Here is a 27980-nt window from a genome sequence, read left to right on the forward strand (position 1 = left end):
CCATTCCATTCCATTCCATTCCATTCCATTCCATTCGATTCCATTCCATTCCATGCCATTGCATTCCATTCCGTTCCATTCCATTCCAGTCCTTTCCATTCTACTCGGGTTGATTCCATTCTATTCCATTCCATTCCATTCCATTCCATTCCTTTCCATTCCATTCGGTACCATTCGATTCCATTCCATTCCATTTCACTCCGTTCCGTTCCGTTCCGCTCCGTTCAGTTCCGTTCTATTCGGGTTCGTTCCATTCCGTTCCATTCCATTCCATTCCGTTCTACTCGGGTTGATTCCATTCTATTCCACTCCATTCCATTCGATTCCATTCGACTCCATTCGATTCCATTCCATTCAATTCCATTCCATTCCATTCCATTCCATTCCATTGCATTCCATTCCATTCCATTCTATTCCATGGAATTCCATTCCATTCCATTCCATTCCATTCTATTCCATGGAATTCCATTCCATTCCATTCCATTCCAATCTATTCCATTCCACACGGGTTGATTCCAATCCATTCCATTCCATTCCATTCCATTCCATTCTACTCGGGTTGATTCCATTCCATTCCATTCCATTCCATTCCATTCGATTCCATTCGAATCCGTTCGATTCCATTCGATTCCATTCGATTCCATTCCATTCCATCCATTCCATTCCATTCCATTCCAATCCGTTCCATTCTACTCGGGTCGATTCCATTCCATTCCATTCCACTCCATTCCAATCCATTCCATTCTACTCGGGTTGATTCCATTCCAATCCATTCCATTCCATTCCATTCCATTCCGTTCCATTCCATTCCATTCCATTCCATTCCATTCCATTGAATTCCATTCCATTCCATTCCATTCCATTCCAATCCATTCCATTCTACACGGGTTTATTCCATTCCATTCCATTCCATTCCGTTCCATTCCATTCCATTCCATTCCATTCCATTCCATTCCATTCCATTCTATTGCATTGAATTGCATTGCATTCCATTCCATTCCATTCCAATCCATTCCATTCTACACTGGTTTATTCCATTCCATTCCATTCCATTCCATTCCATTCCATTCCATTCCATTCCATTCCATTCCATTCCATTCCATTCCGTTCTACTCGGGTTGATTCCATTCCATTCCATTCCATTCCATTCCATTCCATTCCATTCCATTCGATTCCATTCGATTCCATTCGATTCGATACCATTCCATTCCATTCCAATGCATTCCATTCCATTCCATTCCATTCCATTCCATTCCGTTCTTCTCGGGTTCATTACATTCCGTTCCGTTCTGTTCCGTTCCGTTCCATTCCGTTCTGTTGCATTCCGTTCCATTCCATTCCATTCCATTCCATTCCATTCCGTTCTACTCGGGTTGATTCCATTCTATTCCATTCCATTTCATTCCATTCCATTCCATTCCATTCCACTCCACTCCACTCCACTCCACTCCACTCCACTCCACTCTGGTTGATTCCATTCCATTCCATTCGATTCCATTCCATTCCATTCCATTCCATTCCATTCCATTCCAATCCATTCCATTCTACACGGGTTGATTCCATTCCATTCCATTCCATTCCATTCCATTCCATTCCATTCTATTCCATTGAATTCCATTCCATTCCATTCCTTTCCATTCCATTCCATTCCATTCCATTCCATTCCATTCCATTCCATTCCGTTCTACTCGGGTTGATTCCATTCCATTCCATTCCATTCCATTCCATTCCATTCTATTCCATTCGATTCCATTCGATTCGATTCGATTCGATTCCATTCCATTCCATTCCACTCCATTCCATTCGGTTCCATTTGATTCCATTCCATTCCATTTCACTCCGTTCCGTTCCGTTCCGTTCCGTTCCATTCCGTTCAGTTCCATTCTACTCGGGTTGACTCCATTCTATTCCACTCCATTCCATTCGATTCCATTCGATTCCATTCGATTCCATTCCATTCCATTCCATTCCATTCCATTCCATTCCATTCCATTCCATTCCATTCTATTCCATTGAATTCCATTCCATTCCATTCCATTCCATTCCATTCCATTCCATTCCATTCCATTCGATTCCATTCCATTCCATTCCATTCTATTCCATTGAATTCCATTCCATTCCATTCCATCCCAAACCATTCCATTCTACACGGGTTGATTCCATTCCATTCCATTCCATTCCATTCCATTCCATTCCATTCGATTCAATTCGATTCGATTCGATTCGATTCCATTCCATTCCATTCCATTCCATTCGATTCCATTCCATTCCATTCCATTCCATTCCATTCCATTCCAATCCATTCCATTCTACAAGGGTTGATTCCATTCCATTCCATTCCATTCTATTCCACTCCATTCCATTCCATTCCATTCCATTCCATTCCATTCCATTCCATTCCATTCCATTCCATTCCATTCCATTCCAATCCATTCCATTCTACTCGGGTTGATTCCATTCCATTCCATTCCAATCCATTCCATTCCATTCCATTCCATTCGGTTCCATTCGATTCCATTCCATTCCATTTCACTCCGTTCCGTTCCGTTCAGTTCCGTTCTATTCGGGTTCGTTCCATTCCATTCCATTCCATTCCATTCCGTTCTACTCGGGTTGATTCCATTCTATTCCACTCCATTCCATTCAATTACATTCGATTCCATTCGATTCCATTCCATTCCATTCCATTCCATTCCATTCCATTCCATTCCATTCTATTCCATTGAATTCCATTCCATTCCATTCCATTCTATTCCATTCCATTCCATTCCATTCCATTCCAATCCATTACATTCTACACTGGTTGATTCCATTCCATTCCATTCCATTCCATTCCATTCCATTCCATTCCATTCCATTCCATTCGATTCCATTCGATTCCATTCGATTCGATTTGATTCCACTCCATTCCATTCCATTCGATTCGATTTGATTCCATTCCATACCATTCCATTCCATTCCATTCCATTCCATTCGATTCCTTTCGATTCCATTCCATTCCATTTCACTCCATTCCGTTCCATTCCGTTCCGTTCCATTGCGTTGCGTTCCGTTCCATTCCGTTCCGTTCCGTTCCGTTCCATTCCATTCCATTCCGTTCTACTCGGGTTGATTCCATTCCATTCCATTCCGTTCAGTTCCGTTCCGTTCCGTTCCGTTGCGTTGCGTTGCTTTCCGTTCCGTTCCATTCCATTCCATTGCATTCCATTCCATTCTATTCCATTGAATTCCATTCAATTCCATTCCATTCCATTCCATTCCATTCCATTCCATTCCATTCCATTCTATTCCATTCCATTCCATTCCGTTCTACTCGGGTTGATTCCATTCAATTCCATTCCATTCCATTCCATTCTATTCCATTCCATTCCATTCGATTTGATTCCTTTCGATTCCATTCCATTCCATTCGACTCCATTCCATTCCATTCCATTCCATTCCATTCCATTCCATTCTATTCCATTGAATTCCATTCCATTCCATTCCATTCCATTCCATTCCATTCCATTCCTTTCTACTGGGGTTGATTCCATTCCATTCCATTCCATTCCATTCCATTCCATTCCATTCCATTCGATTCAATTCAATTCGATTCCATTCCATTCCATTCCATTCCATTCCATTCCATTCCATTCCATTCCATTCCGTTCCACTCGGGTTCATTCCATTCCATTCCGTTCCGTACCGTTCCGTTCCATTCCGTTCTGTTCCATTCCGTTCCATTCCATTCCATTCCATTCCATTCCGTTCTACTCGGGTTGATTCCATTATATTCCATTCCATTCCATTCCATTCCACTCCTCTCCTCTCCACTGCACTCCACTCCACTCCACTCCACTCCACTCCACTCGGGTTGATTCCATTGCATTCCATTCCATTCCATTCCATTCCATTCCATTCCATTCCATTCCATTCCATTCCATTCCACTCCATTCCATTCCATTCCATTCCATTACATTCGATTCCATTCAATTCCATTCGATTCGATTCGATTCCATTCCATTCCGTTCCATTCCATTCCAATCCATTCCATTCTACTCGGGTTGATTCCATTCCATTCCATTCCATTCCATTCCATTCCGTTCGGTTCCATTCGATTCCATTCGATTCCATTCCATTCCATTCCATTCCATTCCATTCCATTCCATTCCGTTCCATTCCATTCCATTCCATTCCATTCCATTCCAATGCATTCCATTCCATTCGATTCCATTCGATTCCATTCCACTCCATTTCACTCCATTCCATTCCGTTCCGTTCCTTTCCGTTCCGTTCTGTTCTACTCATGTTCATTCCATTCCCTTGCATTCCATTCCATTCCATTCCATTCCATTCCGTTCTACTCGGGTTGATCATTCCATTCCATTCCATTCCGTTGCGTTCCATTCTGTTCCGTTCAGTTCCATTCCATTCCATTCCATTCCATTCCATTCCATACCATTCCATTCCATTCCATTCCGTTCTACTCGGGTTGATTCCATTCTATTCCATTCCATTCCATTCGATTCCATTCAATTCCATTCGATTCCATTCCATTCGATTCCATTCCATTCCATTCCATTCCATTCCATTCCATTCCATTCCATTCCATTCCATTGAATTCCATTCCATTCCATTCCATTCCATTCCATTCCATTCCATTCCATTCCATTCCATTCCATTCCATTCCGTTCTACTCGGGTTGATCATTCCATTCCATTCCATTCCGTTGCATTCCGTTCCGTTCCGTTCCGTTCCGTTCCATTCCATTCCATTCCAATCCATTCCATTCCATTCCATTCCATTCCATTCCATTCCGTTCAACTCGGGTTGATTCCATTCTATTCCATTCCATTCCATTCGATTCCATTCGATTCCATTCGATTCCATTCCATTCCATTCCATTCCATTCCATTCCATTCCATTCCATTCCATTCTATGCCATTGAATTCCATTCCATTCCCTTCCATTATATTCCATTCCATTCCATTCCATTCCATTCCATTCCATTCCATTCCGTTCTACTCGGGTTGATTCCCTTGCATTCCATTCCATTCCATTCCATTCCATTTCGCTCCGTTCCATTCCGTTCCGTTCAGTTCCGTTCTACTCGGGTTCGTTCCATTCTGTTCCATTCCATTCCATTCCGTTCTACTCGGGTTGATTCCATTCTATTCCACTCCATTCCATTCGATTCCTTTCGATTCCATTCCATTCCATTCCATTCCATTCCATTCCATTCTATTCCATTGAGTTCCATTCCATTCCATTCCATTCCATTCCATTCTATTCCATTGAATTCCATTCCATTCCATTCCATTCCAATCCATTCCATTCTACACGGGTTGATTCCATTCCATTCCATTCCATTCCATTCCATTCCATTCCATTCCATTCCATTCCATTCCATTCCGTTCTACTCGGGTTGATTCCATAACATTCCATTCCATTCCATTCCATTCCATTCCATTCGATTCCATTCGATTCCATTCCATTCCATTCCATTCCATTCCGTTCCGATCCATTCCATTCTACTCGCGTTGATTTCATTCCATTCCATTCCATTCCATTCCATTCCATTCCATTCCATTCCATTCGATTCCATTCGATTCCGTTCCATTCCATTTCATTCCATTCCGTTCCGTTCCGTTCCGTTCCGTTCCATTCTACTCGGGTTCGTTCCATTCCATTCCATTCCATTCCATTCCATTCCATTCCATTCCATTCCATTCCGTTCTACTCGGGTTGATCAATCCATTCCATTCCATTCCGCTGCTTTCCGTTCTGTTCCATTCTACTCGGGTTGATTCCATTCTATTCCATTCCATTCCATTCGATTCCATTCAGTTCCATTCGATTCCACTCCATTCCATTCCATTCCATTCAATTCCATTCCGTTCCATTCCATTCCATTCCGTTCTACTCGGGTTCATTCCATTCCATTCCGATCCGTTCCATTCCGTTATGTTCCATTCCATTCCATTCCATTCCTTTCCATTCCATTCCATTCCGTTCTACTCGGGTTGATTCCTTTCCATTCCATTCCATTCCATTCCATTCCATTCCATTCCATTCCATTCCATTCGGTTCCATTCCATTCCATTCCATTCGCTTCCATTCGATTCCATTCCATTCCATTTCACTCCGTTCCGTTCCGTTCCGTTCCGTTCTGTTCAGTTTCGTTCTTCTCGGGTTCGTTCCATTCCGTTCCATTCCATTCCATTCCGTTCTACTTAGGTTGATTCCTTTCCATTCCATTCCATTCCATTCCATTCCATTCCATTCCATTCCATTCCATTCGGTTCCATTCCATTCCATTCCATTCGCTTCCATTCGATTCCATTCCATTCCATTCCATTCCATTCCATTCCATTCCATTCCATTCCATTCCATTCCATTCGATTCCATTCCATTCCATGCCATTGCATTCCATTCCGTTCCATTCCATTCCAGTCCTTTCCATTCTACTCGGGTTGATTCCATTCTATTCCATTCCATTCCATTCCATTCCATTCCTTTCCATTCCATTCGGTACCATTCGATTCCATTCCATTCCATTTCACTCCGTTCCGTTCCGTTCCGCTCCGTTCAGTTCCGTTCTATTCGGGTTCGTTCCATTCCGTTCCATTCCATTCCATTCCGTTCTACTCGGGTTGATTCCATTCTATTCCACTCCATTCCATTCGATTCCATTCGACTCCATTCGATTCCATTCCATTCAATTCCATTCCATTCCATTCCATTCCATTCCATTGCATTCCATTCCATTCCATTCTATTCCATGGAATTCCATTCCATTCCATTCCATTCCATTCTATTCCATGGAATTCCATTCCATTCCATTCCATTCCAATCTATTCCATTCCACACGGGTTGATTCCAATCCATTCCATTCCATTCCATTCCATTCCATTCTACTCGGGTTGATTCCATTCCATTCCATTCCATTCCATTCCATTCGATTCCATTCGAATCCGTTCGATTCCATTCGATTCCATTCGATTCCATTCCATTCCATCCATTCCATTCCATTCCATTCCAATCCGTTCCATTCTACTCGGGTCGATTCCATTCCATTCCATTCCACTCCATTCCAATCCATTCCATTCTACTCGGGTTGATTCCATTCCAATCCATTCCATTCCATTCCATTCCATTCCGTTCCATTCCATTCCATTCCATTCCATTCCATTCCATTGAATTCCATTCCATTCCATTCCATTCCATTCCAATCCATTCCATTCTACACGGGTTTATTCCATTCCATTCCATTCCATTCCGTTCCATTCCATTCCATTCCATTCCATTCCATTCCATTCCATTCCATTCTATTGCATTGAATTGCATTGCATTCCATTCCATTCCATTCCAATCCATTCCATTCTACACTGGTTTATTCCATTCCATTCCATTCCATTCCATTCCATTCCATTCCATTCCATTCCATTCCATTCCATTCCATTCCATTCCGTTCTACTCGGGTTGATTCCATTCCATTCCATTCCATTCCATTCCATTCCATTCCATTCGATTCCATTCGATTCCATTCGATTCGATACCATTCCATTCCATTCCAATGCATTCCATTCCATTCCATTCCATTCCATTCCATTCCGTTCTTCTCGGGTTCATTACATTCCGTTCCGTTCTGTTCCGTTCCGTTCCATTCCGTTCTGTTGCATTCCGTTCCATTCCATTCCATTCCATTCCATTCCGTTCTACTCGGGTTGATTCCATTCTATTCCATTCCATTTCATTCCATTCCATTCCATTCCATTCCACTCCACTCCACTCCACTCCACTCCACTCCACTCCACTCTGGTTGATTCCATTCCATTCCATTCGATTCCATTCCATTCCATTCCATTCCATTCCATTCCATTCCAATCCATTCCATTCTACACGGGTTGATTCCATTCCATTCCATTCCATTCCATTCCATTCCATTCCATTCTATTCCATTGAATTCCATTCCATTCCATTCCTTTCCATTCCATTCCATTCCATTCCATTCCATTCCATTCCATTCCATTCCGTTCTACTCGGGTTGATTCCATTCCATTCCATTCCATTCCATTCCATTCCATTCTATTCCATTCGATTCCATTCGATTCGATTCGATTCGATTCCATTCCATTCCATTCCACTCCATTCCATTCGGTTCCATTTGATTCCATTCCATTCCATTTCACTCCGTTCCGTTCCGTTCCGTTCCGTTCCATTCCGTTCAGTTCCATTCTACTCGGGTTGACTCCATTCTATTCCACTCCATTCCATTCGATTCCATTCGATTCCATTCGATTCCATTCCATTCCATTCCATTCCATTCCATTCCATTCCATTCCATTCCATTCTATTCCATTGAATTCCATTCCATTCCATTCCATTCCATTCCATTCCATTCCATTCCATTCCATTCGATTCCATTCCATTCCATTCCATTCTATTCCATTGAATTCCATTCCATTCCATTCCATCCCAAACCATTCCATTCTACACGGGTTGATTCCATTCCATTCCATTCCATTCCATTCCATTCCATTCCATTCGATTCAATTCGATTCGATTCGATTCGATTCCATTCCATTCCATTCCATTCCATTCGATTCCATTCCATTCCATTCCATTCCATTCCATTCCATTCCAATCCATTCCATTCTACAAGGGTTGATTCCATTCCATTCCATTCCATTCTATTCCACTCCATTCCATTCCATTCCATTCCATTCCATTCCATTCCATTCCATTCCATTCCATTCCATTCCATTCCATTCCAATCCATTCCATTCTACTCGGGTTGATTCCATTCCATTCCATTCCAATCCATTCCATTCCATTCCATTCCATTCGGTTCCATTCGATTCCATTCCATTCCATTTCACTCCGTTCCGTTCCGTTCAGTTCCGTTCTACTCCAGTTCGTTCCATTCCTTTCCATTCCATTCCATTCCATTCTAATCGGGTTGATTGCATTCTTTTCCACTCCATTCCATTCGATTCCATTCGATTCCATTCGATTCCATTTAATTCCATTCCATTCTATTCCATTGAATTCCATTGAATTCCATTCCATTCCATTCCATTCCATTCCATTCCATTCCATTCAATTCCATTCCATTCCATTCTATTCCATTGAATTCCATTCCATTCCATTCCATTCCAATCCATTCCATTCTACACGGGTTGATTCCATTCCATTCCATTCCATTCCATTAAATTCCATTCCATTCCATTCCATTCCGTTCTACTCGGGTTGATTCCATTCCATTCCATTCCATTCCATTCCATTCCATTCCATTCCATTCCATTCCATTCCATTCCGTTCTACTCGGGTTGATTCCATTCCATTCCATTCCATTCCTTTCCATTCCATTCCATTCCATTCCATTCCGATCCATTCCATTCTACTCGGGTTGATTCCATTCCATTCCATTCCATTCCATTCCATTCCATTGAATTCCATTCCATTCCATTCCGTTCCGTTCCGTTCCATTCCATTCCGTACCGTTCCGTTCCGTTCTACTCGGTTTGATTCCATTCCATTCCATTCCATTGCATTCCATTCCATTCCAGTCCATTCCATTCCATTCGATTCCATTCGATTCCATTCGATTCGATTCCATTAAATTTCATTCCATTCCATTCCATTCCATTCCGTTCTACTCAGGTTCATTCCATTCCATTCCGTTCCGTTCCGTTCCGTTCCATTCCGTTCTGTTCCATTCCGTTCCATTCCATTCCATTCCATTCCATTCCGTTCTACTCGGGTTGATTCCGTTCCATTCCGTTCCGTTCCGTTCCGTTCCGTTCCGTTCCGTTGCGTTCCATTCCGTTGCGTTCCGTTCCGTTCCGTTCCATTCCATTCCATTCCATTCCATTCCATTCCATTCCATTCCATTCCATTCCGTTCTACTCGGGTTGATTCCATTCTATTCCATTCCATTCCATTCGATTCCATTCAATTCCATTCGATTCCATTCCATTCCATTCCATTCAATTCCATTCCATTCCATTCTATTCCATTGCATTCCATTCCATTGCATTCCATTCCATTCCATTGCATTCCATTCCGTTCTACTCGGGTTGATTCCATTCAATTCCATTCCATTCCATTCCATTCCATTCCATTCCATTCGATTCCATTCGATTCCATTCGATTCGATTCGATTCAATTCGATTCCATTCCATTCCATTCCATTTCTTTCCACTCCATTCCATTCGAATCCATTCGATTCCATTCCATTCCATTTCACTCTATTCCATTCCATTCCGTTCCGTTCCGTTCCGTTCTGTTCCACTCTACTCGGGTTCGTTCTATTCCATTCCATTCCATTCCCTTCCATTCCATTCCATTCCATTCCATTCCGTTCTACTCGGGTTGATTCCATTCTATTCCATTCCATTCCATTCGATTCCATTCGATTCCATTCGATTCCATTCCATTCCATTCCATTTCATTCCATTCCATTCCATTCCATTCTATTCCATTGAATTCCATTCCATTCCATTCCTTTCCATTCCATTCCATTCCATTCCATTCCATTCCATTCCATTCCATTCCATTCCGTTCTACTCCGGTTGATTCCATTCCATTCCATTCCATTCCATTCCATTCCATTCCACTCCATTCCATTCCATTAGATTCCATTCGATTCCATTCGATTCCATTCGATTCGATTCGATTCGATTCCATTCCATTCCATTCCATTCCATTCCATTCGGTTCCATTCGATTCCATTCCATTCCATTTCACTCCGTTCCATTCCGTTCCGTTCCGTTCCATTCTGTTCAGTTCCATTCTACTCGGGTTGACTCCATTCTATTCCACTCCATTCCATTCGATTCCATTGGATTCCATTCGATTCCATTCCATTCCATTCCATTCCATTCCATTCCATTCCATTCCATTCCATTCCATTCTATTCCATTGAATTCCATTCCATTCCATTCCATTCCATTCAATTCCATTCCATTCCATTCGATTCCATTCCATTCCATTCCATTCTATTCCATTGAATTCCATTCCATTCCATTCCATCCCAATCCATTCCATTCTACACGGGTTGATTCCATTCCATTCCATTCCATTCCATTCCATTCGATTCCATTCGATTCAATTCGATTCGATTCGATTCGATTCCATTCCATTCCATTCCATTCCATTCCATTCCATTCGATTCCATTCCATTCCATTCCATTCCATTCCATTCCATTCCATTCCAATCCATTCCATTCTACACGGGTTGATTCCATTCCATTCCATTCCATTCCATTCCACTCCATTCCATTCCATTCCATTCCATTCCATTCCATTCCATTCCATTCCATTCCATTCCATTCCAATCCATTCCATTCTACTCGGGTTGATTCCATTCCATTCCATTCCAATCCATTCCATTCCATTCCATTCCTTTCGGTTCCATTCGATTCCATTCCATTCCATTTCACTCCGTTCCGTTCCGTTCAGTTCCGTTCTACTCCGGTTCGTTCCATTCCGTTCCATTCCATTCCATTCCATTCTAATCGGGTTGATTGCATTCTTTTCCACTCCATTCCATTCGATTCCATTCGATTCCATTCAATTCCATTCCATTCCATTCCATTCTATTCCATAGAATTCCATTCCATTCCATTCCATTCCATTCCATTCCATTCCATTCCATTCCATTCAATTCCATTCCATTCCATTCTATTCCATTGAATTCCATTCCATTCCATTCCATTCCAATCCATTCCATTCTACACGGGTTGATTCCATTCCATTCCATTCCATTTCATTAAATTCCATTCCATTCCATTCCATTCCGTTCTACTCGGGTTGATTCCATTCCATTCCATTCCATTCCATTCCCTTCCATTCCATTCCATTCCGTTCTACTCGGTTTGATTCCTTTCCATTCCATTCCATTCCTTTCCATTCCATTCCATTCCATTCCATTCCGATCCATTCCATTCTACTCGGGTTGATTCCATTGCATTCCATTCCATTCCATTCCATTCCATTGAATTCCATTCCATTCCATTCCGTTCCGTTCCGTTCCATTCCGTTCCGTTCCGTTCCGTTCCGTTCTACTCGGGTTGATTCCATTCCATTCCATTCCATTCCATTCCATTCCAGTCCTTTCCATTCCATTCGATTCCATTCGATTCCGTTCGATTCGATTCCATTCCATTTCATTCCATTCCATTCCATTCCATTCTGTTCTACTCGGGTTCATTCCATTCCATTCCGTTCCGTTCCGTTCCGTTCCATTCCGTTCTGTTCCATTCCGTTCCATTCCATTCCATTCCATTCCATTCCGTTCTACTCGGGTTGATTCCGTTCCATTCCGTTCCGTTCCGTTCCGTTCCGTTCCGTTCCGTTGCGTTCCATTCCGTTGCGTTCCGTTCCATTCCATTCCATTCCATTCCATTCCATTCCATTCCATTCCATTCCATTCCATTCCATTCCGTTCTACTCGGGTTGATTCCATTCTATTCCATTCCATTCCATTCGATTCCATTCAATTCCATTCGATTCCATTCCATTCCATTCCATTCAATTCCATTCCATTCCATTCTATTCCATTGCATTCCATTCCATTGCATTCCATTCCATTCCATTGCATTCCATTCCGTTCTACTCGGGTTGATTCCATTCAATTCCATTCCATTCCATTCCATTCCATTCCATTCGATTCCATTCGATTTGATTCGATTCAATTCGATTCCATTCCATTCCATTCCATTTCTTTCCATTCCATTCCATTCGATTCCATTCGATTCCATTCCATTCCATTTCACTCTATTCCATTCCATTCCGTTCCGTTCCGTTCCGTTCTGTTCCACTCTACTCGGGTTCGTTCTATTCCATTCCATTCCATTCCCTTCCATTCCATTCCATTCCATTCCATTCCGTTCTACTCGGGTTGATTCCATTCTATTCAATTCCATTCCATTCGATTCCATTCGATTCCATTCGATTCCATTCCATTCCATTCCATTCCATTCCATTCCATTCCATTCTATTCCATTGAATTCCATTCCATTCCATTCCTTTCCATTCCATTCCATTCCATTCCATTCCATTCCATTCCGTTCTACTCGGGTTGATTCCATTCCATTCCATTCCATTCCATTCGATTGCATTCCATTCCATTCCATTCCATTCCATTCCATTCCATTCCATTCCATTCGATTCCATTCGATTCGATTCGATTCGATTCGATTCGATTCCATTCCATTCCATTCCATTCGGTTCCATTCGATTCTATTCCATTCAATTTCACTCCGTTCCGTTCCGTTCCGTTCCGTTCCATTCTGTTCAGTTCCATTCTACTCGGGTTGACTCCATTCTATTCCACTCCATTCCATTCGATTCCATTCGATTCCATTCGATTCCATTCCATTCCATTCCATTCCATTCCATTCCATTCCATTCCATTCCATTCCATTCAATTCCATTCCATTCTATTCCATTGAATTCCATTCCATTCCATTCCATTCCATTCCATTCCATTCCATTCCATTCCATTCCATTCTATTCCATTGAATTCCATTCCATTCCATTCCATCCCAATCCATTCCATTCTACACGGGTTGATTCCATTCCATTCCATTCCATTCCATTCCATTCCATTCCATTCGATTCCATTCGATTCAATTCGATTCGATTCGATTCGATTCCATTCCATTCCATTCCATTCCATTCGATTCCATTCGATTCCATTCCATTCCATTTCACTCCATTCCGTTCCGTTACGTTCCGTTCCGTTCCGTTGCGTTGCGTTCCGTTCCGTTCCGTTCCGTTCCGTTCCGTTCCGTTCCATTCCATTCCATTCCATTCCATTCCATTCCGTTCTACTCGGGTTGATTCCATTCCATTCCATTCCGTTCCATTCCGTTCCGATCCGTTCCGTTCCGTTGCGTTGCGTTCCGTAACTTTCCGTTCCGTTCCATTCCGTTCCGTTCCATTCCATTCCATTCCGTTCCATTCCATTCCATTCCGTTCTGCTCGGGTAGATTCCATTCTATTCCATTCCTTTCCATTCGATTCCATTCAATTCCATTCGATTCCATTTAATTCCATTCCATTCCATTCCATTCCATTCCATTCTATTCCATTGCATTCCATTCCATTGCATTCCATTCCATTCCATTGCATTCCATTCCGTTCTACTCGGGTTGATTCCATTCAATTCCATTCCATTCCATTCCATTCCATTCCATTCGATTCCATTCGATTTGATTCGATTCAATTCGATTCCATTCCATTCCATTCCATTTCTTTCCATTCCATTCCATTCGATTCCATTCGATTCCATTCCATTCCATTTCACTCTATTCCATTCCATTCCGTTCCGTTCCGTTCCGTTCTGTTCCACTCTACTCGGGTTCGTTCTATTCCATTCCATTCCATTCCCTTCCATTCCATTCCATTCCATTCCATTCCGTTCTACTCGGGTTGATTCCATTCTATTCAATTCCATTCCATTCGATTCCATTCGATTCCATTCGATTCCATTCCATTCCATTCCATTCCATTCCATTCCATTCCATTCTATTCCATTGAATTCCATTCCATTCCATTCCTTTCCATTCCATTCCATTCCATTCCATTCCATTCCATTCCGTTCTACTCGGGTTGATTCCATTCCATTCCATTCCATTCCATTCGATTGCATTCCATTCCATTCCATTCCATTCCATTCCATTCCATTCCATTCCATTCGATTCCATTCGATTCGATTCGATTCGATTCCATTCCATTCCATTCCATTCCATTCCATTCGGTTCCATTCGATTCTATTCCATTCAATTTCACTCCGTTCCGTTCCGTTCCGTTCCGTTCCATTCTGTTCAGTTCCATTCTACTCGGGTTGACTCCATTCTATTCCACTCCATTCCATTCGATTCCATTCGATTCCATTCGATTCCATTCCATTCCATTCCATTCCATTCCATTCCATTCCATTCCATTCCATTCCATTCAATTCCATTCCATTCTATTCCATTGAATTCCATTCCATTCCATTCCATTCCATTCCATTCCATTCCATTCCATTCCATTCCATTCTATTCCATTGAATTCCATTCCATTCCATTCCATCCCAATCCATTCCATTCTACACGGGTTGATTCCATTCCATTCCATTCCATTCCATTCCATTCCATTCCATTCGATTCCATTCGATTCAATTCGATTCGATTCGATTCGATTCCATTCCATTCCATTCCATTCCATTCGATTCCATTCGATTCCATTCCATTCCATTTCACTCCATTCCGTTCCGTTACGTTCCGTTCCGTTCCGTTGCGTTGCGTTCCGTTCCGTTCCGTTCCGTTCCGTTCCGTTCCGTTCCATTCCATTCCATTCCATTCCATTCCATTCCGTTCTACTCGGGTTGATTCCATTCCATTCCATTCCGTTCCATTCCGTTCCGATCCGTTCCGTTCCGTTGCGTTGCGTTCCGTAACTTTCCGTTCCGTTCCATTCCGTTCCGTTCCATTCCATTCCATTCCGTTCCATTCCATTCCATTCCGTTCTGCTCGGGTAGATTCCATTCTATTCCATTCCTTTCCATTCGATTCCATTCAATTCCATTCGATTCCATTTAATTCCATTCCATTCCATTCCATTACATTCCATTCTATTCCATTGAATTCCATTCCATTCCATTCCTTTCCGTTCCATTCCATTCCATTCCATTCCATTCCATTCCATTCCATTCCATTCCGTTCTACTCGGGTTGATTCCATTCTATTCCATTCCATTCCATTCCATTCCATTCCATTCCATTCCATTCCATTCCATTCCATTCCATTCCATTCGATTCGATTCCATTCCTTTCCATTCCGTTCCATTCCATTCCATTCCATTCCATTCCATTCCATTCCATTCGATTCCATTCCATTCCATTTCAATCCATTCCGTTCCATTCCATTCCGTTCCTTTCCGTTCCGTTCTGTTCCGTTCTACTCGGGTTCGTTCCATTCCATTCCATTCCATTCCATTCCATTCCATTCCTTTCTACTCGGGTTGATCATTCCATTCTATTCCATTCCGTTGCGTTCCGTTCCGTTCCGTTCCATTCCATTCCATTCCATTCCATTCCATTCGGTTCCATTCGATTCCATTCCATTCCATTTCACTCCGTTCCGTTCCGTTCCGTTCCGTTCCATTCCGTTCAGTTCCGTTCTATTCGGGTTCGTTCCATTCCGTTCCATTCCATTCCATTCCGTTCTACTCGGGTTGATTCCATTCTATTCCACACCATTCCATTCGATTCCATTCGATTCCATTCGATTCCATTCCATTCGATTACATTCCATTCGATTGCATTCCATTCTATTTAATTCCATTCCATTCCAATACATTCCATTCCCTTCCATTCCATTCCATTCCATTCTATTCCATTGAATTCCATTCCATTCCATTTCATTCCAATCCATTACATTCTACACGGGTTGATTCCATTCCATTCCATTCCATTCCATTCCATTCCGTTCCATTCCATTCCATTCCATTCCATTCCATTCCATTCCATTCGATTCCATTCGATTCCATTCCATTCCATTTCACTCCATTCCGTTCCATTCCGTTCCGTTCCGTTGCGTTGCGTTCCTTTCCGTTCCGTTCCGTTCCATTCCATTCCATTCCGTTCTACTCGGGTTGATTCCATTCCATTCCATTCCTTTCAGTTCCGTTCCATTCCGTTCCGTTCCGTTGCGTTCCGTTCCGTTCCGTACCGTTCCGTTCCATTCCGTTCCGTTCCATTCCGTTCCATTCCGTTCCATTCCATTCCATTCCATTCCGTTCTACTCGGTTTGATTCCATTCCATTCCATTCCATTCCATTCCATTCCATTCCATTCCATTCCATTCCATTCGCTTCCATTCGATTCCATTCCATTCCATTTCACTCCGTTCCGTTCCGTTCCGTTCCGTTCTGTTCAGTTCCGTTCTACTCGGGTTCGTTCCATTCCGTTCCATTCCATTCCATTCCGTTCTACTCGGGTTGATTCCATTCTATTCCACTCCAATCCATTGGATTCCATTCGATTCCATTCGATTCCATTCCATTCCATTCCATTCCATTCCATTCCATTCCATTCCATTCTATTCCAATGAATTCCATTCCATTCCATTCCATTCCATTCCATTCCATTGAATTCCATTCCCTTCCATTCCATTCCATTCCATTCCATTCCGTTCTACTCGGGATGATTCCATTCTATTCCATTCCATTCCATTCGATTCCATTCGATTCCATTCGATTCCATTCCATTCCATTCCATTCCATTCCATTCCATTCCATTCCATTCCATTCCATTCGGTTCCATTCGATTCGATTCGACTCGATTCCATTCCATTCCATTCCATTCCATTCCATTCCATTCGGTTCCATTCGATTCCATTCCATTCCATTTCACTCCGTTCCGTTCCGTTCCGTTCCGTTCCATTCCGTTCAGTTCCATTCTACTCGGGTTGACTCCGTTCTATTCCACTCCATTCCATTCGATTCCATTCGATTCCATTCGATTCCATTCCATTCCATTCCATTCCATTCCATTCCATTCCATTCCATTCCATTCTATTCCATTGAATTCCATTCCATTCCATTCCATTCCATTCCATTCCATTCCATTCCATTCCATTCCATTCCATTCCATTCTATTCCATTGAATTCCATTCCATTCCATTCCATCCCAATCCATTCCATTCTACACGGGTTGATTCCATTCCATTCCATTCCATTCCATTCCATTCGATTCCATTCGATTCAATTCGATTCGATTCGATTCGATTCCATTCCATTCCATTCCATTCCATTCCATTCGATTCCATTCGATTCCATTCCATTCCATTTCACTCCATTCCGTTCCGTTACGTTCCGTTCCGTTCCGTTGCGTTGCGTTCCGTTCCGTTCCGTTCCGTTCCGTTCCGTTCCATTCCATTCCATTCCATTCCATTCCGTTCTACTCGGGTTGATTCCATTCCATTCCATTCCATTCTATTCCAATGAATTCCATTCCATTCCATTCCATTGAATTCCATTCCATTCCATTCCATTCCATTCCAATCCATTCCGTTCTACTCGGGTTCATTCCATTCCATTCCGTTCCGTTCCGTTCCGTTCCATTCCGTTCTGTTCCATTCCGTTCCATTCCATTCCATTCCATTCCATTCCATTCCGTTCTACTCGGGTTGATTCCGTTCCATTCCGTTCCGTTCCGTTCCGTTCCGTTCCGTTCCGTTCCGTTCCGTTGCGTTCCATTCCGTTGCGTTCCGTTCCGTTCCACTCCATTCCATTCCATTCCATTCCATTCCATTCCGTTCTACTCGGGTTGATTCCATTCTATTCCATTCCATTCCATTCGATTCCATTCAATTCCATTCAATTCCATTCCATTCCATTCCATTCAATTCCATTCCATTCCATTCTATTCCATTGCATTCCATTCCAATGCATTCCATTCCATTCCATTGCATTCCATTCCGTTCTACTCGGGTTGATTCCATTCAATTCCATTCCATTCCATTCCATTCCATTCCATTCCATTCCATTCCATTCCATTCGATTCCATTCGATTCGATTCGATTCAATTCGATTCCATTCCATTCCATTCCATTTCTTTCCATTCCATTCCATTCGATTCCATTCGATTCCATTCAATTCCATTTCACTCTATTCCATTCCATTCCGTTCCATTCCGTTCCGTTCTGTTCCACTCTACTCGGGTTCGTTCTATTCCATTCCATTCCATTCCCTTCCATTCCATTCCATTCCATTCCATTCCGTTCTACTCGGGATGATTCCATTCTATTCCATTCCATTCCATTCGATTCCATTCGATTCCATTCGATTCCATTCCATTCCATTCCATTCCATTCCATTCCATTCCATTCCATTCCATTCCATTCGGTTCCATTCGATTCGATTCGACTCGATTCCATTCCATTCCATTCCATTCCATTCCATTCCATTCGGTTCCATTCGATTCCATTCCATTCCATTTCACTCCGTTCCGTTCCGTTCCGTTCCGTTCCATTCCGTTCAGTTCCATTCTACTCGGGTTGACTCCGTTCTATTCCACTCCATTCCATTCGATTCCATTCGATTCCATTCGATTCCATTCCATTCCATTCCATTCCATTCCATTCCATTCCATTCCATTCCATTCCATTCCATTCCATTCCATTCCATTCCATTCCATTCCATTCCATTCCATTCCATTCCATTCCATTCCATTCCATTCCATTCTATTCCATTGAATTCCATTCCATTCCATTCCATCCCAATCCATTCCATTCTACACGGGTTGATTCCATTCCATTCCATTCCATTCCATTCCATTCGATTCCATTCGATTCAATTCGATTCGATTCGATTCGATTCCATTCCATTCCATTCCATTCCATTCCATTCGATTCCATTCGATTCCATTCCATTCCATTTCACTCCATTCCGTTCCGTTACGTTCCGTTCCGTTCCGTTGCGTTGCGTTCCGTTCCGTTCCGTTCCGTTCCGTTCCGTTCCATTCCATTCCATTCCATTCCATTCCGTTCTACTCGGGTTGATTCCATTCCATTCCATTCCGTTCCATTCCGTTCCGATCCGTTCCGTTCCGTTGCGTTGCGTTCCGTAACTTTCCGTTCCGTTCCATTCCGTTCCATTCCATTCCATTCCATTCCGTTCCATTCCATTCCATTCCATTCCGTTCTCCTCGGGTAGATTCCATACTATTCCATTCCATTCCATTCGATTCCATTCAATTCCATTCGATTCCATTTAATTCCATTCCATTCCATTCCATTACATTCCATTCTATTCCATTGAATTCCATTCCATTCCATTCCTTTCCGTTCCATTCCATTCCATTCCATTCCATTCCATTCCATTCCATTCCATTCCATTCCATTCCATTCCGTTCTACTCGGGTTGATTCCATTCTATTCCATTCCATTCCATTCCATTCCATTCCATTCCATTCCATTCCATTCCATTCCATTCCATTCCATTCCATTCCATTCGATTCCATTCCTTTCCATTCCATTCCATTCCATTCCATTCCATTCCATTCCATTCCATTCCATTCCATTCCATTCCATTTCAATCCATTCCGTTCCGTTCCATTCCGTTCCTTTCCGTTCCGTTCTGTTCCGTTCTACTCGGGTTCGTTCCATTCCATTCCATTCCATTCCATTCCATTCCGTTCTACTCGGGTTGATCATTCCATTCTATTCCATTCCGTTGCGTTCCGTTCCGTTCCGTTCCATTCCATTCCATTCCATTCCATTCCATTCCATTCCATTCGGTTCCATTCGATTCCATTCCATTCCATTTCACTCCGTTCCGTTCCGTTCCGTTCCGTTCCATTCCGTTCAGTTCCGTTCTATTCGGGTTCGTTCCATTCCGTTCCATTCCATTCCATTCCGTTGTACTCGGGTTGATTCCATTCTATTCCACAGCATTCCATTCGATTCCATTCGATTCCATTCGATTCCATTCCATTCGATTACATTCCATTCGATTCCATTCCATTCCATTCCATTGAATTCCATTCCATTCCAATACATTCCATTGCCTTCCATTCCATTCCATTCAGTTCCATTCCATTCTATTCCATTGAATTCCATTCCATTCCATTTCATTCCAATCCATTACATTCTACACGGGTTGATTCCATTCCATTCCATTCCATTCCATTCCATTCCGTTCCATTCCATTCCATTCCATTCCATTCCATTCCATTCCATTCCATTCCATTTGATTGCATTCCATTCCATTTCACTCCATTCCGTTCCATTCCATTCCGTTCCGTTGCGTTGCGTTCCGTTCCGTTCCGTTCCGTTCCATTCCATTCCATTCCGTTCTACTCGGGTTGATTCCATTGCATTCCATTCCTTTCAGTTCCGTTCCATTCCGTTCCGTTCCGTTGCATTGCGTTCCGTTCCGTTCCGTTCCGTACCATTCCGTTCCGTTCCATTCCGTTCCATTCCATTCCATTCCATTCCATTCCATTCCGTTCTACTCGGGTTGATTCCATTCTATTCCATTCCATTCCATTCGATTTCATTCAAGTCCATTCGATTCCATTCCATTCCATTCTATTCCATTGAATTCCATTCCATTCCATTCCATTCCATTCCATTCCATTCCATTCCATTCCATTCGATTCGATTCCATTCGATTCCATTCGATTCCATTCGATTCCATTCCATTCCATTCCATTCCATTCCATTCCATTCCATTCCATTCCATTCTATTCCATTGAATTCCATTCCATTCCATTCCATTCCATTCCGTTCCATTCCATTCCATTCCATTCCTTTCTACTGGGGTTGATTCCATTCCATTCCATTCCATTCCATTCCATTCCATTCGATTCCATTCGATTCCATTCAATTCGATTCCATTCCATTCCATTCCATTCCATTCCATTCCGCTCTACTCGGGTTCGTTCCATTCCATTCCGTTCCGTTCCGTTCCGTTCCGTTCCGTTCCGTTGCGTTCCATTCTGTTCGGTTTGGTTCCGTACCGTTCCATTCCGTTCTGTTCCATTCCGTTCCATTCCATTCCATTCCATTCCATTCCGTTCTACTCGGGTTGATTCCGTTCCATTCCGTTCCGTTCCGTTCCGTTCCGTTCCGTTCCATTCCATTCCATTCCATTCCATTCCATTCCATTCAATTCCGTTCCACTCGGGTTGATTCCATTCTATTCCATTCCATTCCATTCGATTCCATTCAATTCCATTCGATTCCATTCCATTCCATTCCATTCAATTCCATTCCATTCCATTCTATTCCATTGCATTCCATTCCATTGCATTCCATTCCATTCCATTGCATTCCATTCCGTTCTACTCGGGTTGATTCCATTCAATTCCATTCCATTCCATTCCATTCCATTCCATTCCATTCCATTCCATTCAATTCCATTCCATTCGATTCCATTCGATTCGATTCGATTCAATTCGATTCCATTCCATTCCATTCCATTTCTTTCCACTCCATTCCATTCGATTCCATTCGATTCCATTCCATTCCATTTCACTCTATTCCATTCCATTCCGTTCCGTTCCGTTCCGTTCTGTTCCACTCTACTCGGGTTCGTTCTATTCCATTCCATTCCATTCCCTTCCATTCCATTCCATTCCATTCCATTCCGTTCTACTCGGGTTGATTCCATTCTATTCCATGCCATTCCATTCGATTCCATTCGATTCCATTCGATTCCATTCCATTCCATTCCATTCCATTCCATTCCATTCCATTCCATTCCATTCCATTCTATTCCATTGAATTCCATTCCATTCCATTCCTTTCCATTCCATTCCATTCCATTCCATTCCATTCCATTCCATTCCGTTCTACTCGGGTTGATTCCATTCAATTCCATTCCATTCCATTCCATTCCATTCCATTCCATTCCATTCCATTCCATTCCATTCGATTCCATTCGATTCCATTCGATTCGATTCGATTCGATTCCATTCCATTCCATTTCACTCCGTTCCGTTCCGTTCCGTTCCATTCTGTTCAGTTCCATTCTACTCGGGTTGACTCCATTCTATTCCACTCCATTCCATTCGATTCCATTCGATTCCATTCGATTCCATTCCAGTCCATTCCATTCCATTCCATTCCATTCCATTCCATTCCATTCTATTCCATTGAATTCCATTCCATTCCATTCCATTCCATTCCATTCCATTCCATTCCTTTCCATTCCATTCGATTCCATTCCATTCCATTCCATTCTATTCCATTGAATTCCATTCCATTCCATTCCATCCCAATCCATTCCATTCTACACGGGTTGATTCCATTCCATTCCATTCCATTCCATTCCATTCGATTCCATTCGGTTCAATTCGATTCGATTCGATTCGATTCGATTCCATTCCATTCCATTCCATTCCATTCGATTCCATTCCATTCCATTCCATTCCATTCCATTCCATTCCATTCCATTCCATTCCATTCCTTTCCAATCCATTCCATTCTACACGGGTTGATTCCATTCCATTCCATTCCATTCCATTCCACTCCATTCCATTCCATTCCATTCGATTCCATTCCATTCCATTCCATTCCATTCCATTCCATTCCAATCCATTCCATTCTACTCGGGTTGATTCCATTCCATTCCATTCCAATCCATTCCACTCCATTCCATTCCTTTCGGTTCCATTCGATTCCATTCCATTCCATTTCACTCCGTTCCGTTCCGTTCAGTTCCGTTCTACTCCGGTTCGTTCCATTCCGTTCCATTCCATTCCATTCCATTCTAATCGGGTTGATTGCATTCTTTTCCACTCCATTCCATTCGATTCCATTCGATTCCATTCGATTCCATTCCATTCCATTCCATTCTATTCCATTGAATTCCATTCCATTCCATTCCATTCCATTCCATTCCATTCCATTCCATTCCATTCCATTCTATTCCATTGAATTCCATTCCATTCCATTCCATTCCAATCCATTCCATTCTACACGGGTTGATTCCATTCCATTCCATTCCATTCCATTAAATTCCATTCCATTCCATTCCATTCCGTTCTACTCGGGTTGATTCCATTCCATTCCATTCCATTCCATTCCATTCCATTCCATTCCATTCCATTCCATTCCATTCCATTCCATTCCATTCCATTCCGTTCTACTCGGTTTGATTCCTTTCCATTCCATTCCATTGCTTTCCATTCCATTCCATTCCATTCCATTCCGATCCATTCCATTCTACTCGGGTTGATTCCATTGCATTCCATTCCATTCCATTCCATTCCATTGTATTCCATTCCATTCCATTCCGTTCCGTTCCGTTCCATTCCGTTCCGTTCCGTTCCGTTCAGTTCTACTCGGGTTGATTCCATTCCATTCCATTCCATTCCATTCCACTCCAGTCCATTCCATTCCATTCGATTCCATTCGATTCGATTCCATTCCATTTCATTCCATTCCATTCCATTCCATTCCGTTCCACTCGGGTTCATTCCATTCCATTCGGTTCCGTTCCGTTCCGTTCCATTCCGTTCTGTTCCATTCCGTTCCATTCCATTCCATTCCATTCCATTCCGTTCTACTCGGGTTGATTCCGTTCCATTCCGTTCCGTTCCGTTCCGTTCCGTTGCGTTCCATTCCGTTGCGTTCCGTTCCGTTCCGTTCCATTCCATTCCATTCCATTCCATTCCATTCCATTCCATTCCATTCCATTCCGTTCTACTCGGGTTGATTCCATTCTATTCCATTCCATTCCATTCGATTCCATTCAATTCCATTCGATTCCATTCCATTCCATTCCATTCAATTCCATTCCATTCCATTCTATTCCATTGCATTCCATTCCATTCTATTCCATTCGATTCCATTCCATTCCATTTCACTCTATTCCATTCCATTCCGTTCCGTTCCGTTCCGTTCTGTTCCACTCTACTCGGGTTCGTTCTATTCCATTCCATTCCATTCCCTTCCATTCCATTCCATTCCATTCCATTCCGTTCTACTCGGGTTGATTCCATTCTATTCCATTCCATTCCATTCGATTCCATTCGATTCCATTCGATTCCATTCCATTCCATTCCATTCCATTCCATTCCATTCCATTCCATTCCATTCTATTCCATTGAATTCCATTCCATTCCATTCCTTTCCATTCGATTCCATTCCATTCCATTCCATTCCATTCCATTCCGTTCTACTCGGGTTGATTCCATTCCATTCCATTCCATTCCATTCCATTGCATTCCATTCCATTCCATTCCATTCCATTCCATTCCATTCCATTCGATTCCATTCGATTCGATTCGATTCGATTCCATTCCATTCCATTCCATTCCATTCCATTCGGTTCCATTCGATTCTATTCCATTCCATTTCACTCCGTTCCGTTCCGTTCCGTTCCGTTCCATTCCGTTCAGTTCCATTCCACTCGGGTTGACTCCATTCTATTCCACTCCATTCCATTCGATTCCATTCGATTCCATTCGATTCCATTCCATTCCATTCCATTCCATTCCATTCCATTCCATTCCATTCCATTCCATTCCATTCCATTCCATTCAATTCCATTCCATTCTATTCCATTGAATTCCATTCCATTCCATTCCATTCCATTCCATTCCATTCCATTCCATTCCATTCCATTCCATTGAATTCCATTCCATTCCATTCCATCCCAATCCATTCCATTCTACACGGGTTGATTCCATTCCATTCCATTCCATTCCATTCCATTCCATTCCATTCAATTCGATTCGATTCGATTCGATTCGATTCCATTCCATTCCATTCCATTCCATTCCATTCCATTCCATTCGATTCCATTCCATTCCATTTCACTCCATTCCGTTCCGTTACGTTCCGTTCCGTTCCGTTGCGTTGCGTTCCGTTCCGTTCCGTTCCATTCCATTCCATTCCATTCCATTCCATTCCATTCCGTTCTACTCGGGTTGATTCCATTCCATTCCATTCCGTTCCATTCCGTTCCGATCCGTTCCGTTCCGTTGCGTTGCGTTCCGTAACTTTCCGTTCCGTTCCATTCCGTTCCATTCCATTCCATTCCATTCCGTTCCATTCCATTCCATTCCGTTCTCCTCGGGTAGATTCCATTCTATTCCATTCCTTTCCATTCGATTCCATTCAATTCCATTCGATTCCATTTAATTCCATTCCATTCCATTCCATTACATTCCATTCTATTCCATTGAATTCCATTCCATTCCATTCCTTTTCGTTCCATTCCATTCCATTCCATTCCATTCCATTCCATTCCATTCCATTCCATTCCGTTCTACTCGGGTTGATTCCATTCTATTCCATTCCATTCCATTCCATTCCATTCCATTCCATTCCATTCCATTCCATTCCATTCGATTCCATTCCTTTCCATTCCATTCCATTCCATTCCATTCCACTCCACTCCACTCCACTCCACTCCACTCCACTCCACTCTGGTTGATTCCATTCCATTCCATTCGATTCCATTCCATTCCATTCCATTCCATTCCATTCCATTCCATTCCATTCCAATCCATTCCATTCTACACGGGTTGATTCCATTCCATTCCATTCCATTCCATTCCACTCCATTCCATTCGATTCCATTCCATTCCATTCCATTCCATTCCATTCCATTCCATTCCATTCCATTCCAATCCATTCCATTCTACTCGGGTTGATTCCATTCCATTCCATTCCAATCCATTCCATTCCATTCCATTCCATTCGGTTCCATTCGATTCCATTCCATTCCATTTCACTCCGTTCCGTTCCGTTCAGTTCCGTTCTACTCCGGTTCGTTCCATTCCGTTCCATTCCATTCCATTCCATTCTAATCGGGTTGATTGCATTCTTTTCCACTCCATTCCATTCGATTCCATTCGATTCCATTCGATTCCATTCTATTCCATTCCATTCTATTCCATTGAATTCCATTCCATTCCATTCCATTCCATTCCATTCCATTCCATTCCATTCAATTCCATTCCATTCCATTCTATTCCATTGAATTCCATTCCATTCCATTCCATTCCAATCCATTCCATTCTACACGGGTTGATTCCATTCCATTCCATTAAATTCCATTCCATTCCATTCCATTCCGTTCTACTCGGGTTGATTCCATTCCATTCCATTCCATTCCATTCCATTCCATTCCATTCCATTCCATTCCGTTCTACTCGGGTTGATTCCATTCCATTCCATTCCATTCCTTTCCATTCCATTCCATTCCATTCCATTCCGATCTATTCCATTCTACTCGGGTTGATTCCATTCCATTCCATTCCATTCCATTCCATTCCATTCCATTCCATTCCATTGAATTCCATTCCATTCCATTCCGTTCCGTTCCGTTCCATTCCGTTCCGTTCCGTTCCGTTCCGTTCTACTCGGGTTGATTCCATTCCATTCCATTCCATTCCATTCCATTCCATTCCATTCCAGTCCATTCCATTCAATTCGATTCCATTCGATTCCATTCGATTCGAGTCCATTCCATTTCATTCCATTCCATTCCATTCCATTCCGTTCTACTCGGGTTCATTCCATTCCATTCCGTTCCGTTCCGTTCCGTTCCATTCCGTTCTGTTCCATTCCGTTCCATTCCATTCCATTCCATTCCATTCCGTTCTACTCGGGTTGATTCCGTTCCATTCCGTTCCGTTCCGTTCCGTTCCGTTCCGTTCCGTTGCGTTCCATTCCGTTGCGTTCCGTTCCGTTCCGTTCCATTCCATTCCATTCCATTCCATTCCATTCCATTCCATTCCATTCCATTCCGTTCTACTCGGGTTGATTCCATTCTATTCCATTCCATTCCATTCGATTCCATTCAATTCCATTCGATTCCATTCCATTCCATTCCATTCAATTCCATTCCATTCCATTCTATTCCATTGCATTCCATTCCATTGCATTCCATTCCATTCCATTGCATTCCATTCCGTTCTACTCGGGTTGATTCCATTTAATTCCATTCCATTCCATTCCATTCCATTCCATTCCATTCCATTCCATTCCATTCCATTCGATTCCATTCGATTCGATTCGATTCAATTCGATTCCATTCCATTCCATTCCATTTCTTTCCATTCCATTCCATTCGATTCCATTCGATTCCATTCCATTCCTTTTCACTCTATTCCATTCCATTCCGTTCCGTTCCGTTCCGTTCTGTTCCACTCTACTCGGGTTCGTTCTATTCCATTCCATTCCATTCCCTTCCATTCCATTGCATTCCATTCCATTCCGTTCTACTCGGGTTGATTCCATTCTATTCCATTCCATTCCATTCGATTCCATTCGATTCCATTCGATTCCATTCCATTCAATTCCATTCCATTCCATTCCATTCCATTCCATTCCATTCCATTCCATTCCATTCCATTCCATTCCATTCGATTCCATTCGATTCGATTCGATTCGATTCCATTCCATTCCATTCCATTCCATTCCATTCCATTCGGTTCCATTTGATTCCATTCCATTCCATTTCACTCCATTCCGTTCCGTTCC

Source organism: Gorilla gorilla, chromosome 18 (genome assembly GCF_029281585.2).
Source record: "Gorilla gorilla gorilla isolate KB3781 chromosome 18, NHGRI_mGorGor1-v2.1_pri, whole genome shotgun sequence".
In the NCBI taxonomy this organism is placed as follows: Eukaryota; Metazoa; Chordata; class Mammalia; order Primates; family Hominidae; genus Gorilla; species Gorilla gorilla.